The sequence below is a fragment of the Sminthopsis crassicaudata genome, chromosome X (genome assembly GCF_048593235.1).
Source record: "Sminthopsis crassicaudata isolate SCR6 chromosome X, ASM4859323v1, whole genome shotgun sequence".
In the NCBI taxonomy this organism is placed as follows: domain Eukaryota; kingdom Metazoa; phylum Chordata; class Mammalia; order Dasyuromorphia; family Dasyuridae; genus Sminthopsis; species Sminthopsis crassicaudata.
The window spans coordinates 385,144-404,067 of record NC_133623.1 but is presented as its reverse complement, the minus strand read 5'-3'; the positions used below and the strand labels follow the sequence as shown (position 1 = coordinate 404,067).

Here is an 18,924-nt window from a genome sequence, read left to right as displayed (position 1 = left end):
GTTTTAATATCCTCATCAGAAAATGGTCTGCTCATATCATTTGACCATTCATCACTTGGAGAATGGCTTGTATTCTTATCAATTTGAATCAATTCTCTCTATATATTTGAGAATTGAGACCGTTATCAGAACCCTTGGATATACAATTTTCCCTCAGTTTTTCTGTTGCCATTCTAATTTTGTGTGCATTGGTTTTGTTTGTACAAATGCTTTTTAATTTAATACAATCAAAATTATCCATTTTGTCTTTTATAATGTTCTCTTGTTCTTCTTTGATCATAAATTTCTTCCTTCTACACCGATTGGAGAAGTTAACTATCGCTTATTTTCTTAATTTGCTTATAGTATCACCCTTTAGGTGTAAATCATGAAGCCATTTTAAGCTTAACTTGCTATAGTGTATTAGGTGTTTGTCAGGGACAAGCTTCTGGCATACTATTTTACAATTTTCCAAGCAATTTGTGTTAAATAGTGAACTCATATCCCAGAAGCTGAGGTCTCTGAGTTCGTTAAACATTAGATTATTATAGTCATTGGCTAATGTGTCTTGTGAACCTAACCCAATCCACTGGTGAACTTCTCTATTTCTTAGCCAGCACCAAATGGATTTGATGACTGCTGTTTTATAATATAGTTTTGGGTCTGGCACAGCTAGGCCACCTTCCTTTGAAATTTTTTCATCAGTTCCCTAGAAATTCTTGTTCTGAGCTTTCTTATTTTTTCTAGCTCTTTAACATAATTTCTTGTTAGTTTGGTTGGTATGGCACTCAGTAAGTTGATTAATTTTGGGAGAATTGCCATTTTTCTTATACTTGCTTGTCCTACCCACGAGCACTTGGTAATTTTCCCATTGTTTTGACCTAACTTTATTATGTGGAAAGTGTTTTGTAATTGTGTTCCTATACTTCTGGATTTTGTTTGGCAGGTAAAATCTCACATATTTTATATCATCTACAATTATTTTATTTTATTTTACATATTATGTATTGTTTTATTTTAAATAGGATTTCTCTTTGTATTTCTTACTGCTGGACTTTGTTGGTGACATATAGAAATGCTGAAAATTTACATGGATTCATTTTGCATCCTGCAACTTGGCTAAAGTTAATAGTTTGTAATAGTTTTTTATTTGATTCTCTGAGTATACCTTCATGACATTATTTTGTTTCATGTCATAATTTTCTTTCCTCATTACTTGCTCTAATTCCTTTAATTTCTTTGTCGTCTCTTATTGCTAAAACTAACATTTCAAATACAATATTGAATAGTACTAGTGATAGTGGGTGACCCAGAGTCTTGATTTCATGTGGTTTTCAAGGGAAACTGGGAAAGCTTCAGTGCAGTTCCGGCTTCCCTCTGCCATGCTACACTTCTCTGGGTGACTGAGAGCTGTTTGTTCATCCTACCTTCCTCTGAGGCCAAAGAGGAACAAAGCAATGAGTCAAATGCTTTTTCTGTGTCCATTGTCTTCTCATTCCTGCCCCTGCCCCTGATGCCTTGGAGATAGGGAAAAGAGGTCTAACAGGTCTACTTATGTCCAGTATGTATATTCTTCCTTTTTTGTTGCCTCAGTTACACTGGAGGAGCTGATCCTCTTCTCTTCTTTCTCTTGATTTTAGTAAGTCTCCATAGGATCTAATTTATCCCATCATAGCTCCCTTTTCTTCTTTTCCTAATACAATCCTTTTTCAATCTATAAATGCTTTTTTTCTTTCATATTATCACATCAGATGCAATTTCTTTTTTTCTATTTTTTCTTAAAATTTTTTTATTATTATTCAAAATATATGTATGGATAATTTTTCAACATTAGCCCTTGCAAAACCTTGTGTTCCAGTTTCCCACTTCCCTCCTCTAGATGGCAAGTAGCCCAATATATATTAAACATGGTAGAAATATATGTTAAATCTAATATATGCATACACATTTATACAATTATGTTGCTGAACAAGAAAAATCAAATCAAACCAGAACAAAAAGTTGAAGAAAATAAAATGCAAGCAAACAACAACAAACAGAGTGAGAATTCTATGCTGTGAACCACTCTCAGTTCCCACCGTCCTCTCTCTGGGTGTGGATGACTCTTTTGATCACAAGACCATTGGAAATGGGCTGAATCATCTCAATGAAGAGAGCCACGTCCATCAGAATTGATCATCATATCATATTGTTGCTGCCAGCCCCTGTGTCTCTTTCTGACCTCAGAAAAGAGATTTAAAGAGCTAAAAATATCATTTTCTCCTCTGGGGATGGAAACAGTTTCTCCTTTAAATACCATGCTTTTGTTTTCTTTCTACGCTTGTTTGAAGATCAGTTTTTCTGTTTAGTTCTGGTCTTTTCAAGAGGAATGAATCAACGTCCCTTTGTTCATTCAAGCTCTTTCTCCATCCCTGAAGGATGATGGGTCTCTGGGTAATGGATTCTTGGTTGTAAATAAACCCAGGTTTTTTGCCTTGGAGAATATGGGCCTCCCACCCTTTACTGCAGATGCTGCCATAAGCACTCTGACTGTGGCTCCTCTATACTTGAGTTGATGTTTTCCTTTCTTGGCAGCTTGTAGTACTTTTTCTTTGAGATCATCATGCTGATTTCTTAAGGCTGTCTTTCTGGGATCTCTTTCTGTATGTGACAGAGGAACATTTTTTTAAATGAAGAATATTTACTTTTAAATGATTTTTTTAATTAACAAAACTTTATTATTTTGACAATATACTTATTTCACTTTAGGAAATAGTTCCTAACCTCAAAAATACCCAAACACTGCAGATTATAGAATATACTGCGTTACACATTACTTAAAATGGTCTGTCCAAAGAAACAAACACAACAAATTTAAATAGGTTTCTGCAAGTAAAGAAAAAAATAATTGAGTTTAAGTATGAAAAAGTCTAGTTGTGAAAAAGACATTTTCAGATTTACAAAATAAAGAGCCAAAGATGGCGTTATACTTATTTAGAATATATCTTAACACTAGCATGTGATTTGATAGAAACTTAAAGGCGCGAATTTAGGGTTAGAGTCGGGAGGCATTTAGGGGTTAGAGTTAGGGTGTCATTTCACCTTTGTAATGTGGAGAGCAAGAACCATGTCTTGTAATTTTAATTTTTAAATAGACATAATCTCTTTTTTGATACTTTGAGGATTGCTGATTTCATTAATGCTGGAACTCCCCCTGTTATATGTCTTTTAATCTGCAGCCTGCCTTTTCAGGTTGTATGTTACTAGAAGGGGCAGAACTTGTTTGTCCCGGTACCTGACACAATACTAACAGTTATATGGGAACTGGTTCCATCAATATTTATTGAAGTGAATTATAATCTCATTGCATCATAAACCTTAAAAAAGAGATGGTACCCTGAATGCCATGTACATCGTCAGCTTCATTGTCCAGATATGGAAACTGAGGCCTCCTTAGTTTTAGTGAATTAAGTGAGAGAAGATCATTGGATATAGAGTGGGAAAAGATGCCAGGATCACTATTTAGAGCTGGAAGTGACTCTGGAGGTCTAGATGGACACTTTTAATGATTATTTTGCCCTCTGCTGCCATTATATCAGCCTGGTGATACTTGAGGATCTCTTGAAGAATGCTATCCAAGCTCTATGTTTGTTTGTTTGTTTTGTCCCTGACTCTCAGGGAGACCAATAATTTGAAAATGCTCTCTCATGCATCTATATTCCAGTTTGGCCGTTTTTCTTATATTTTATATTTTATTTTATTTTCCTTTATTTTCATTTTATTTTACTGATTCTTGACATCATACAGAGAAATTGTTTCATTTATCCTGTTCTAGTTTTTAACGTATGATTTTTTTAAAGTTAGCCTTCCTATATTTTGTTTTCTTCAGTATTTTTTTTTTTTTTTTGCATTTTGCAAATTGTGTTCTTTAAAGAATTGATTTCCTCAGTGTTTTCATTTTTTAAAAATTAGTTTTGGAGATTGTATTTTTTGTAAAACTATTGTCTTTAATCAGTTCTTTTCCCAACCCGTTGACTCCTTGCTTAGCTCGCACAGTTCTGGGCTCTTTTCCTAATATTTATTCTGTATCTTTTATTTGCCTTTTGAAATTCTGTATGAATGCTTCCAAGAATCCCCTTTGGGCTTGAGCTCACTTCATATCAGCATTTGAGATTTCTTATGTCAGTGTTTTGTTTTCTTCTAAGTTGTTTTGCTATTTTCTGTGACCACAGTAGTTTTGTATTCTTCCTCCCTCCCATCCTCCCATCCTCCCTTCCTTCCTTCCTTCCTTCCTCCCTCCCTCCCATCTTCCCTTCCTTCCTTCCTTCCTTCCTTCCTTCCTTCCTTCCTTCCTTCCTTCCTTCCTTCCTTCCTTCCTTCCTTCCTTCCTTCCTTCCTTCCTTTTTCTTTCTTCCTTTCTTTTTCTTCTTTTCCAGTTTTATGACTCTTCAGTTCAAACTCTGCTACTGGGCTACAGGAAGTACTACCCCAAATTCATGTGCTACTTTGACCACAGAAACCCCTTGTGTTTGATGTTTTCTCATGGTAGGAGTCCTATGTGGTCTCTCCAGGCTGTAGTCTGGCTTTCTTGGCTGGCAATTTGCCCCTTGACCCTGGGACTGGAGGCTGTGTCACTGGTCTGCTGTCCTACTGACCCAGAACCAAGGATGCCTCTTGTTGATCTGCTGTCATTAAGACCCTCTCACTGACTATGCTGGACACTCTGGGATCTTGGATGAGCACCCCCTTTCAGCCCAGGGACATAGATCTTTCTTGAAGTGCATCTATTCTCTCTTGCATGAGACTGTTTTCAGAGGCTTGATGTCTCTCTCTCTCTCTCTCTCTCTCTCTCTCTCTCTCTCTCTCTCTCTCTCTATCTCTCTCTTTTTTTTTTTTAATAATAATTGTTTTCATTTTTACCACATATGCAAAGATAGTTTTCAGCATTCATCCATGTAAATCCTTGTGTTTTAAACTGCATATGTTTAACATGTATTGAATTACTTGCTGTCTAGGGGAATTATTAAATCTTTTACTTTTTTTATAGTATGTTTATTTATTTTTAATATACTTTTCTTTACGAATCATGTTGGGAGAGAAAAATCAGAACAAAAGGGAAAAACCATGGGAGAAATAAAAAAAAAAAAAAAAAAAACCAAAAACAGGAAATAGAAGTGAACATAGTATGTGTTGATTTTCATTCAGTGTCCTTAAGTCTTTTTCTGGATGCAGATGTCATTTTCTGTTCAAAGTCTTTCGGGATTGCCTTGGATCACTGAACCTCTGTCCATCTGTCTGTCTCTTTCTCTCTCTCTTTTCTCTGATTCTCCTTCCTTCCTCTCCTTTTCATTCTAGCTCTCTCTCTCTGGCGCTCTCTCTGACTGTCTCTTTGTGTCTGTCTCTTTCTCTCTGACTCTGTTGCTTTCTTTCTCTCCTATTTCTCTCAGTTTCTCTGACCCTCTCTGCTTCTTTTTCTCTTATTCACTGTCTCTTCCTGTCTAGCTTTCTCTTTCTCCCTCTGGCACTTTCTTCACTTCCTTTTTCTCCTTCTCTCTCATTTTGCCTCGCTCTGGCATTCATTCTCTTTCTCTGTCTCTTTCTATATTTTTCTCAGATAGTATCTTTTCTCTCACGGTCTCTTTGTATGTCTGTCTCTCTCTGTCATTCTATTTCTATTCTATGTAACTCTGTCTATTCATCATTTTATCTCTCTGTATCTGTTTCTGTGTCTTTCATGTTCTTTTTCTCTTTATTTCTCTCTCTCTTTACTACTTTCTCTCCCTCCTCTTTAACTATCTTTCTTTCTGCCTCTTTCTCTATTTTTTTCAGACAATATCTTTTAGTTTCTCTCCCTGAGTGACTCTATATTTCTGTTTTTCTCTCTCTATTTTCTGGCTCTCTCTGTCTCTTTTTCACTTATTCTCATGCTTTCCCCCCTCCTTCCCTCCCTTCCTCCTTCCCTCCTCTCTCACTCTTTTTCTCACTTTTCTTTCTCTGTCTCAATTTCTTTCTCTCTTTCTCTGTCTCGTTTCAGGCTTTTCTTCTCTGTACATCTGACTGTCTATTTGTCTGCAAGAATGAGACCAAAACAATGAGGGAGGGAAGGAAGGAGAGAAAGAGGGGGAGGGAGGGAGAGAGGGGGGATAGAAGAAAAGGTTGAGTATGAGTGAGGAAAAGAATGAGAAATAGAAGGTCAGGGATAGAAAAACAAAGAGAGTGAGAGAAAAATACAAAGTGTGTGTGTGTGTGTGTGTGTGTGTGTGTGTGTGTGTGTGTGTGTGTGTGTGTGTGAGAGAGAGAGAGAGACAGAGACAGAGACAGAGACAGAGAGAAAGACTGAAAAAAAGAGGAAGAAAAATAGAGAGAGAAAGAGATGAAGAGTCAACACATAAAAAATAAAAGAGACAGACAAAGCCAGTGAGATAGAACCACACAGAGAGAAAGATTAAGAGACACAGAAAAACAGACAAATATATAGAGATAGATAGATAGGAGACAGATAGAGAGATAGATAGAGGGCGAGGGAGCTGGAGCTTGAGAAAGAGAGAGACAAAGTCAGAGACATAGCAAGCTAGAGTGAGCACAAGAGAGAGAATCCGGAAAAGAGAATGTCAAAGAGACAGTGAGAGAGCCAAAAAGTGTCCGAGTGAAAAACAGAGATAGAGGAACAGAGAGAAACATAGAAAACGGAGTGAGAGAGTGGTGGGGCTGCTGGTGGAGGAAAGAGTGAGTGTGAGTGAGAAAGAGAGAGCAACTAAGAGAGCTTAGATAAAGGGACAGAGACAGACAGTGAGACAAAGGAAAAGATATTGTCCAAGAGAAGCAGAGAAAGAGGCAGTACACAAAGAGAGAGACACAGAAAGAAAGGAGAGAGGGAGAGAAAGACTAGAATTCTATAGCAGAAACTTGCTGTCCTTTATCATCTCCCAGATAACAAAGCTGTACACTGCAAATACAAATCCCCCAAATCTTTAAGATTTCACAAAGTCAACTGGGGTCTGTACCACTGCAGACCAAAATGTTATCCACAACAGCCTAGACACTGAATCAGAAAAAAACAAACAAAAAACAAACAAACAAAAAACGTAAGAATCTAAGATTTGTCACCTTACTGAATAATTATAATCTCCAAACCACATGGAATGAAAATGTCACCCAAATATAGAGACTTAACAGAAGAAAGTACAGCCTGGGAAGAAGTCACAGTGTATATCATAACTGCTAGCCTGTCTCTAACTGAAATTATCCCAAAGATGCCTTTGGAGATGCATCAGAAAATGAGCTTTTAATTTTCATTAATTTCATTAATTCAAATTTTATTCATTCATTAGTGAGCATTTCAGTGCTCATTAAATTATTTTAAAAAGTTTAAATCCATTTCATCTACCTGTACAGTAATCAATAGAACATTAAGTATAATAAACAACAGCAGGGTAGTGACTGGCCCTGAATTGTTTCTTTCCAAAATCTACCAAAAACGAAATGACCAAATGAAACGATTGTATAGAATGATCCAAAAGTCTTGGTAAAGGTTTAAGCTTTAATGGAAGATTAAAATTGCACTAAGACTTTTGGGATACAATATACAGTGCTGACTTCAGTGTTTTTAAAGACCTTTCCATATAGTGCCTCTCTTCAGCCTCAAAACACTCCAAAAGATAAATACTAAAGGTGTAATTATCTCTATTTTAAATAGACCACCTCTCAGGGAGGTGAGTGAACTGCCCAGACTCACAGCTGATAAGTGTCAGAGACTGATTTGAATTCAGCTCTTTGGTGACACTTAGTCTAGTGCTCTCCCTGAAATACTACTTGTTAATAATTTAGGCTGATAAAACTAGGGAGAAAGCTCTGCTTTGAAGTAAATATAAAGAAGAAATTCAGTCCTTAAAAAGGCAAAAGTTCTACAGTTAAAAATCTGCATTCTTTCAAATATGACCTTTCCAAGAGAAGTTAAGTAATGGGATTAAGTGCTGCAGGCCCTGCCCATTGTGGTCACCAATTTCTATCTCTCCCCTTCTAAATTGCCTTGTGTATATTTTCTAATAGGTTTTTGTATATATATCATCCCTGCTCTTCCTCCAATGGAATTTAAGCTTTTTAAGATGAAGGATTCCTTAAATTACGGTACGTGAATGTAATGCAATATGATTTGTTCTATAACAAATGAAGAGCAGGCTGATTTCAGAAAAAGCTTGGAAAAACTGAGATGAATTGATATTGAGTGAAGTAAGCCCAACCAATAGAACATTACAATAGCAGCAAGATCATGTGATGATCCACTACCAGAGATTTAGCTCTTTTCATCAATACAGTGATGACAGTTCCAAGAGACCAGGGAGAACTATGGAGACTAAATGTGGATCAAAGCATATTATTTTCACATTTTGGTGAGCTTTTTTCTCATGGGTTTTCCCTTTGGTTCTGAGTTTTCTTTCCTATCATGACTAATATGGAAATATATTTAAAGTAATTGCACATATATAGCATATCAGATTGCATCTTATTTTTGTAGGAGGGAAGAAGAAGAGAGGGAGAAAAAAATTTGGAGCTCATAATCTTATAAAAATGAATGCTGAAAACTATTTTACATGTAATTGGAAAAATAAAATACTGCGGAGAAAAAAGGTGAGGCATTCTCTCTCTCTCTCTCTCTCTCTCTCTTTTTTTTTTTTTTTGTCTATGTATCACTTCAAATCCTTTGCACCTAATACTCTACCTTGCACACACCGGAGAACAAATAAATGTCTGTTCAGTAAAACCAAATTGGAATGTATATTATAAAACTCCATGTTCACACATGGATTGACTGGTAAACAATTTTATAGATATATTACAAAATCTTAGAGATGATTTTAAGGAAAAATCCTCAGTGGTGGGAGTCAAGTAACTTCATGACAGAGAATCAGAACATGTGCTCTGTATACACTAAAAGTGGATGATACAGGCTGGAGTATAGGAACAAACAAGGTTTGCAATAGAGGTCAAGGATGTCTAGCTCACTTTCTGTTCATATGAAGCTCTTCATCTGCACTCCTTGTCAGAGAGTAATGATTATTAAATTGTCTCTTCACACAGCATTAGAAAGATCCCTTGGGAGCTGAGTTGGTGAATGATGACTTGAATTACTTTTATATTCCATTATTCTTAACAATAAGGGGGAGGGGAAAGAGCACGAGAACAAAGACATAGAAATATTTTAGTATTCTTGTGAACTTGCTAATGGCTAGTATTTGTCTCATGGGCATTTATCTACATATCTATGTGTTCATCCACCCATGTGGTACAGGAACACGTACCTAAATGCTAAATGCAATTATACCATTTTGTGTACTCAAGTGAGAAAAGTATCACTAGCATAATCCCCAAAGATAGGATGATAATATATAGCTCTGTCAGAATGAGATGTGTAAATTAGATCACTTAAACTTCATGTCCTTAAGCAATTTAGTGACAGTCTTCATACGAAATTCAGTAAAAACTAGCTTTAAACATTGGCAGCAAATTTCCCATCAATGAAAACTGAAGCTACAAACTGTAATATATGTTGGGTATTGTTAAGTTCTTACTAAATGCTAAGGAGATAATGAGATATTAAGTTGTTATTAAGTGCTAAGTCGGTACTTAATGATTCTCTAGTTCCGGCCTTTACTGGGAGTTTTACTTCAGTGAATTCCTGGGGAGGAGCTTACATGCTTAGGAGGAGCAAGTTCATTGGTTGAAGTAATTTTTCCCAGAAGCCCTTGTGTTATCCCACTCCCATTCTCTGGGAGGATAAAAGAGGGTGGCACTGGAGAGATAGAAAAGAGTCTCTGCTCTAGGTCAGAGTTGGAGTGGCTCTCTGGAGGAGAGAGAGTCTTGTCTGGGCCAGACCTGAGGCTGCTCTCCAGAGGAAGAAGAAGTCACTACTTTGAACCAGAGTTGGCAGCAACTGTCTGGAGACAAGGGCTCTCTATAGGAAGAAGAATCTCTCCGAGAGATTTGAGTTGACACAGCAGATCTCCTCCCAGAGATCCATAGGCAGCTTCTGGAGACAACAGCACATTACAGGGTGTCATGGTGAAGATAAAAGGATCAACTCCTTTGGGAGTACTAAAACTATCAGCTCATGTTTTTTTTTTTTTTTTTTTTTTTTTTTTTTTTCTTCTCTGTTATCCATATTATCAAGGAACTTTTGCCTCTACTAGTTATGAGAGGATTTTGGAGTGCCATGTTCTGTTTAGTTGAGTTTTTTTTTTCCTTTTACTTTGCACAGGATTGTTGTTTTCTAACTTTGGTGACCCCAGTGAGGGGGAAAAAAATGCACAGATGTTAATTAGAAAACGATAGCTAAATAGGTAGAAGAGACATCCTACTCAATGTGTCCATATATTTCTATTTCAAAAAGATTCCAACTAATAGTTACTTTGTGAGAATATGCAGAATGCAAATAGAAGGTTTTCTTTTTAGATTACTGATATATCTGAAGGAAATCTAAAGTGGGAGACAGACTTATATGGTAATAATCTGGGTTGATAAAACTTAACCCTGGAGTAAAAAGTAACAAAGTCACCTAATCCTCTATGTTGCACACACTGCAGAACAAATAAATGTCTGTTCAATATAATCAAATTGGCATGTATGTTAAAAATGTTAAAAAAGTCCGCGTTCACACATGGATTGACAAATTGGGACAAGGTCTTCTTTTTTTTTTTTTTTTTTTTTTGCTGGGGGATGACGAATATTTCCTACTGTGGTAAAAGAGATCAAAGGGGCTGAGTTAGGTAATGGACTTTTCCAAGGTACAGAGAGGCCCAGGACATATACACTTTCCTAAGGGAAGCAAAGACCCACTTGGGAAAACATTATTAGTAACTTCTAAGGTACTAGGGACATAGTCTCAGCCATACTATGTATGGTTAAATATCTTTTTTAATGTAGGATTAATATTTTCAATTGTCACATATACAAACATTTTTAGGATTCATTTTTTTTAATCTGAGCTTCGGATTCTCTCCTTTCTCTCTGCCTAAAGCCTCCCCTGAATTGAGAATGGAAGCATTTTAATATAAGGTATACCTATATAATTATGTAAAACATTTCCATAATAGTCATGTTGTAACAGAAAACACAGTTCCCCTTGCCCAGATAAAGCTGAAGAAAAATGAAGAAACTTTTAAAAATAGTATACTTCAGTCTGCATTCAGACTATCAGATCTTTCTTTGAATGGACAGCATGTTTCATCATTGTCTTGGATCTTGATATTGCTAAGAAGAGTTATTTTACTATTTATTGTAAGAGTCCCCTAATCATCAACTCTCTCTCCTTTCTGTCCCAAACTCTAAACTATCTTCCACACAGCTCCCAAAGTGATACCCTTGAATAAGAGGTTAGATTGTCAGCCTCATGCTCAGGAAGCTTCAAGTGTTTCCCTTTTGCCTCTGGGACACACTAAATTGGGTGCTGTGTCATTTGAACTCTAGCACAATGTATCTCTGACCTACTTTTCCATATTGATTTCATCTTGTTTCACTGTCTCCACTTCTTGTAACCGTTCCATTTACACTCTATCTCCTACCTCTTCACAAGTTAATTGCTCTCCCAGGAGTGCTTTGCATTCTCACCTCTTTTCTTGGAATCAGTGATTTCCTCCAAGGCTCATTACAAGTATCTGCTTCTTGAAGTGGTCCTTCCTGATCTCTCTTGTTCTCCTAGAGGTGGCTGGATAGCATACTGAAGTGACCTGGAGGCAAGAAGAGTGAAGATCAGAATAATTACTGGCTATGTGATCTTGGACAACTCATTCCACCTCCGTTTACCTCAGTTTTCAACTGTAAAATGGGAATAAATAATATTACCTATCTCAAAAAATTGTTGGGAAGAGCAAATGAGATAAATTTTTTAAAAAGCACTTTGCACAGTACATGGCACATAATAGGCACCATATCATTCTTCTCTTTTCTTGCCTTCCAATATGGTAAGGCAAAAAATTGGCAGTTCCTTTGAGGTGAAAGATGGAATCGCCACATATTCCCAAGGCATGTGGTAGAATATCACCAGAGACTCAAAATACCCAAGGATGATAACTGACAGGATCATGCTAGAGGGGAAGCCCCCCATGGATTTTAGCCCCTTGTACAAAAGCTTAGCTCATTTTTCCTTCTTTAGGACTTTGCATTGTTCAGAACATTTTGAAAACAGATCTCCTTTGTCAACTTCAGTGGACATGAAAATTCCTCCCCAAAGCATAATAGAGCAATAATATCTAGTCACTGACAGATTGATTTTGATAGAAAGCATGGGCTAACATTTTGGGCCTTCTTCAAAACCCACCCTCATTTAATAGTAGGACATGTTCCAAAAGTAATTGTGTTGCCATTTCCATTTGGATGTTGTGCTTTGATTTTACACTTGCATCTCTTAAACACCTGAACCTTGACATTAATGACTGCATCCATTGTGCATTAATGTTAATGTCCACTTTAATGAATCTAATTCCCAAATAGGAACCTAAGGGAGGTGCCTGTGATCTCCTTACAGACCTTAGGTGACTACCATATATTCCTTATCTTCCTTTTCTGTCCTGTGTTACTCCCAATAGAGGTAAGACTAAGGCACTCATTGTGAGAAATTACCTATTTGAGGGTATAATTTCTCTTTTTTTCCTCAGTTAATCTTGTTGAAATCCATTATCAACATAAAAGAAAAGAAAAAAGTTTTGGGTTCTGAGTGAACTTGGAATTCTGAAATCTTGATGCCAAATTAATTGTAACATCTTGGGAAAAATTGACATGGCTTCCTTTTCCCCCCTCACCTTGCCCTAAGGATGTAATTTAGGATTAATGATGAAGACATTTTTTTCTAATAGCTTTAATTCTGCACCCAGTCTGATCACTAACACAATACTAGAGAAACAAGAGGAACTAAGAAGCCTTAATTACTTTTGAAATTGTGCAATCAGTGCATCAGGGCATCAGTGAAATACAAATATTAGATGTGCATATTGGGAAGGAAAAGCTCATTGCTGTTACAATGAAATGATAATATTCTCCCCAATATGAATACTGAGTTGACTTCACATCTTCATATTTCAAACATGTATTCAGAGATGATGGGCCACCAGCATCTCTTTTCTATGACAGATGATCACATCAGAGCTTTGAAGGGCAAAGCTCCTTAAACTGTGGGTTGTAAATCCTAATGGGGTAAGGTAATTAAATATAAACTCATGAAAATTTAACATTTCACTAATATTTAATTCTGTAGGTAAAAATAAATCCATCTCATTTGTATGTATAATTAGTTTTACATAAATGATAAACTATAAATATAGAAAAATATACATTTATATGATTATTATAAATAGATATTTATTTATATGATATGTATGTTATATAAATATGTAAATATGTTTTTAAATAACTTTCTTAATGATTTACTATCAGCAAATATTTGATTTGGATCTCTATTTTAGATGATTATATACAATGGGTCATGTAAAAATCCCTCAGAAAAAGGGCTTTGAGTGGGAAAATTTTAAGAAGCTCTGATTTAGTCTACCATTCTATTTTATATATGGAAGTTGCAATCTTGAGATTGCAGAGAAGTTTGCTGCCGGACTGGGAAGGGCTTACATGTGGTTAGAGGTATGATTGCCATTTGAGCAAAAGATCTTTAAATTCCCTTTCCAGTCTCTAGGTCCATTTCCATTAAATATGAAAGTTACATCATTAAAAATATTAATATTTTTTGTTTGCATATTCAGTTCCCAGGTGTCTTTCCCTCTCTTTCCCAACTCCACATTAGAAAAGGTCAACATTTATTATAGATATATATGTGAACAATAGATACTTCCATATATCATTTTTTCCCTCTGCAGGTAGTTAGCATTTTCCTTCAGAAGTCCTTCAGAGTTAATTTGAAATTTCCTGTAACTCAGAAGAGCTTAGTCATTCAGATTTACTCTTCCACTAATTTTGCTGTACCCCAATATTCTTTTGGTTCTGCTCTTCCCTCACCATTATTTCCTGTATGCTTTCCATATTTAAAAAAAAATTTAACTTGTTCATTATTTTTTAAAGCACAATGATATTTCCTTGCATTAATACTCCACAAATCAATCACCCCTAGCCCAGTGGATGGGCATACCTTCAATTTCCAGTTCTTTGCCACCACAAAATGAGCTGCTGTAACTATTTTTGTGTAGGTAGTACTTTTTCTTTCTTTAAAAAAAAAAATATATATATATATATATATATATATATATATATATATATATGTATATATATGTATATATATGTATATATACTCTAGGGTTTGGACACTCCCATCTATCATAGTCTGAAGTCTGCTGAAGTCCCCCTCCCCGTGCTTTTGTTGCCAAGGCCTGCTCGGGGCTTGCAGGGGACGTGGTCAACGATTGGCTGTCTTCCTCAAGGAAGGCGGGGTTTCTGTTGTAGGAGTCTGGATTGTTCTGCCCCTTCACTGCTTTGAAGAAGACTTTGCCTGAGGGCTGACTAAATTGTCCTGGGAGGTAATGTAATTTTATTTTTTCTTTTTTCGGGTTTTCCCCTCCCCAATTCATTTTGAGAGAGAATTTTTAAATTGCTTGGAGAGAAGTTTGCTGCCTGTCTGGGAAGGGTGTCTCCCGCCGTTTTCCTGCCATTTTTACCTCAGGTGCTGGCTATGTGGAATGAACCATTAAAAGCTGAGGGCTTTCTAAATTGTACTGGAGAGGTAATGTTGTTTCACTCTTTACTTTTTTTGGGTTTTCCCCTATGCAACTCATTTGGTGAGGGAATTTTTAAATAGCTTGGAGAGGAATTTGCTGCCAGTCTGGGAAGGGTGTCTCCTGCCGTTTTCCTCCCATTTTTACCTCAGGTGCTGGCTATATGGAATGAACCATTAAAAGCTGAGGGCTTTCTAAATTGTTCTGGAGAGGTAATGTTGTTTCACTCTTTACTTGTTTTGGGTTTTCCCCTCCCCAATTCATATTGAGAGAAAATTTTTAAATGGCTTGGAGAGAAGTTTGCTGCCAGTCTGGGAAGGGTGTCTCCTGCTGTTTTCCTGCCATTTTTACCTCAGATGCTGGCTATGTGGAATGAACCATTAAAAGCTGAGGGTTTTCTAAATTGTACTGGAGAGGTAATGTTGTTTCACTCTTTACTTTTTTTGGGTTTTTCCCTCCCCAATTCATTTGGTGAGGGAATTTTTAAATTGCTTGGAGAGAAGTTTGCTGCCAGTCTGGGAAGGGTGTCTCCTGCCATTTTCCTGCCATTTTTACCTTAGGTGCTGGCTATGTGGAATGAACCATTAAAGCTGAGGGCTTTCTAAATTGTACTGGAGAGGTAATGTTGTTTCACTCTTTACCTTTTTTTGGGTTTTCCCCTCCCCAATTCATTTTGAGGGAGAATTTTTAAATTGCTTGGAGAGGAATTTGCTGCCGGGCTGGGAAGGGTGTCTCCTGCCATTTTCCTGCCATTTTTACCTCAGGTGCTGGCTATGTGGAATGAACCATTAAAGCTGAGGGCTTTCTAAATTGTACTGGAGAGGTAATGTTGTTTCACTCTTTACTTTTTTTGAGTTTTTCCCTCCCCAATTCATTTGGTGAGGGAATTTTTAAATTGCTTGGAGAGAAGTTTGCTGCCGGGCTGGGAAGGGTGTCTCCTGCCGTTTTCCTGCCAATTTTACCTCAGGTGCTGCCTATCTCAAATGAACCATTAAATGCTGAGGGCTTCAAAAAGTTATCAAACTGTGCATACCCTTTGACCCAGCAGCGCTACTACTGGGATTATATCCCAAAGAAATACTAAAGAGCGGAAAGAGACATATATGTGCCAAAATGTTTGTGGCAGTTCTTTTTGTTGTAGCTAGAAACTGGAGGATGAATGAATGTCCATCAGTTGGAGAATGGTTGGGTAAATTATGGTATATGAAGGTTATGGAATATTATTGCTCGGTAAGAAATGACCAGCAGGAGGAATATAGAGAGGCCTGGAGAGACTTAAATCAACTGATGCTGAGTGAAATGAGCAGAACCAGAAGATCACTGTACACTTCAACAACAATGCTGTATGAGGATGTATTCTGATGGAAGTGGAAATCTTCAACATAAAGAAGATCCAACTCACTTCCAGTTGATCAATGATGGACAGAGGTAGCTGCACCCAGAGAAGAAACACTGGGAAGTGAATGTAAATTGTTAGCACTAATATCTGTCTGCCCAGGTTGCATGTACCTTCGGATTCTAATGTTTATTGTGCAACAAGAAAGTGATATTCGCACACATGTATTGTACCTAGACTATATTGTAACACATGTAAAATGTATGGTATTGCCTGTCGTCGGGGGGAGGGAATAGAGGGAGGGGGGGTAAATTGGAAAAATGAATACAAGGGATAATATTATAAAATATTTATATATATATATAATAAAAAAAAAATTAAAAAAAAAAAAAAAAAAAAAAAGCTGAGGGCTTTCTAAATTGTACTGGAGAGGTAATGTTCTTTCACTCTTTACTTTTTTTGGGTTTTCCGCTCCCCAATTCATTTTGAGAGAGAATTTTTAAATTGCTTGGAGAGTTGTTTGCTGCCAGTCTGGGAAGGGTGTCTCCTGCTGTTTTTCCTGCCATTTTTACCTCAGGTGCTGGCTATGTGGAATGAACCATTAAAAGCTGAGGGCTTTCTAAATTGTACTGGAGAGGTAATGTTCTTTCACTCTTGACTTTTTTGTTTCCCCCCCCCCCACCAATTCATATTCAGAGAGAATTTTTAAATTTCTTGGAGGGGAATTAACTGCAGGTCCAGAAAGGGTGTCTCCTGCTGTTTTCCTGCCATTTTCCCTCAAGTTCTGTCCTTTGTTGAATGAACAATTAAAAGGTGAAGATTTCTAAATTGGTTTGGGGGGAAATGTAGTTTCATTCTTTTATTTTATCCAGGCTTTCCCTTTCCATTTCATTCAATTCATAGAGAATTTGTCTATACCATCCCTACAGAATCTGCTGAAAAGGTGGTTAAGTCTTTTTTCTTCTGCAGACCTCATAGTCCACCTTTATAAAATTAACTCATATGTGGTAGAGATGACTGAACCCAATTTCCAACCCAGTCTTATTAGAGATTTCTAATGTTGGCTATAACAATGTGGTTTCTTCTGTGCATCTTTACATTGAGTTTGTTGTTCACTGAAACCTTAGAGCAGAAAGGGACCCTGGGTATCATCTAGTTAAAAACTTCTTAAATTGTGTTTTGTAACTCCTAATGGGGTCAGGTAACTGAATGTGGGGGTTATGAAAAATTAATATTCCACCAGGTTTTAATTTTATAGGTAAAAACAAATCCATTCCTTTTGTATGCACATTTTCTTTTCCATAAATGATAAAATTATAAATATAGCAAATATATATATATATATATATTTATATTTTATACAAATATATAATTATTTACATAATACCTCAGTTATATAAATGTTTTTAATACATTACTTTATGATTTACTATTATCAACTATTTGATTTGGATATCTATTTTAGATACTTAAAACCATGGGCCATCTAAAAATTCCTCAGAAAAAGGGCTGTGATTGGGGAAAGTTTAAGAAGTTCTGATTTAGTCTCCCATTCTCTTTTATAGATTGGAAGTTGCAATCTTGAGAAATTGGGTGGTTTTCCCAGGGGCTTACATTTGATTAGTGATATGAGTGGCATTTGAAGAATCTTTAATTTTACATTCTAGTCTCCAGTTCCATTCCAATGTATAATATGAAGGTTACATTAAAAAATATTAATTATTTTGCTTGCATATTCAGTTCCCAGTTTTCTTTCCCTCTCCCTCTCAACCCCACATTAGAAAAGGTCAACATTATATATATATATATATATATATATATATATATATATATATATATACATACACACATATATATATATATATAAATATTATACATATATGTGTGTATATATATGTATATATCAAACCATATAATAGATATTTCAATATATCGATATTTTTTTCTGCAGGTAGATAGCATTTTCCTTCAGAAGACCTTCACAGTTAATTGAAATTTGCGGTAACTCTGAAGAGCTTAGCCATTCATCTTTACTCTTCCACTAATTCTGCTGTACCCTAATATTCTCTTGGTTCAGCTCTTCCCTCAGCATTAGTTCATGTAAGTTTTTCATATTTTTAAAAATTAATTTATTCATTATTTTTTAAAGCAAAATGATATTCCATTATATTCATATTTTATAAATTAATCACCTGTAGCCATATGGATTGGCACTCTTCAGTTTGTCACTCTTTGCCACCACAAAATGAGCTTCTATAACTATTTTTGTGTATATAAAAAGTCTTTTTCTTTCTTAAAAAAAAAAAAAAAAAATCTCTCTGGGTTTTGGACACTTCCTTCAAGGGTAGGCTGAAAGCTCCTGAAGCCCCTCCCTTTGCTTTTGTTGCCCCCTGTCCTGCTCCTGGCTTCCTGGCTTGTGCTTGATGTAGTCAACTATTGGTTGCCTTGGCTAGGAGGAGGGAATTTCTGGTGTAGGAGTCTGCATTGCCCTGTATTGTACTGGTCTCTCATGCCAATGAAGCAGACTTCACCTGAGGATTTTCTAAATTATCTTGGGCGTCAATGTTGTTTCACTCTTTACTTTTATTGGGTTTCCTCTCTCCAATTTATTTTGGGAGAGAATTTTTTCATTGCTTGGAGGGAATTTTGCTGCAGGTCTTGGGAGGGTGTCACCTTCCTTCCCCTTTATCCTCCCATTTCTCCCTCAGATTCTGGGTTTGTTTAATGAAGCATTAAAATCCCAGAAGCAGGAATGCTAACACCAAAGATATCTCTCCCCATAGCCTGGAATGAGCTCTTTATTTCACTGAGGACATTAATGCAAAGAAATGTGAATTTTTTGCCTGAGATCTGACACCTATTTAACATCACTTTTGGGGCAGGCAAGCCTGGAGAACTTTTCTACAGCAGCAGTAAAGAATT

The 18,924-nt window shown here is 36.4% G+C and overlaps 1 protein-coding gene across 21 annotated transcripts in view; it reads left to right on the top strand.

Moving 5' to 3' along the window:
• The window catches only part of LOC141548335 (uncharacterized), a 360,889-nt gene that overhangs the window by 227,704 nt on the left and 114,261 nt on the right, over positions 1-18,924 (top strand). The gene's annotated exons all lie outside the window — the stretch shown is intronic.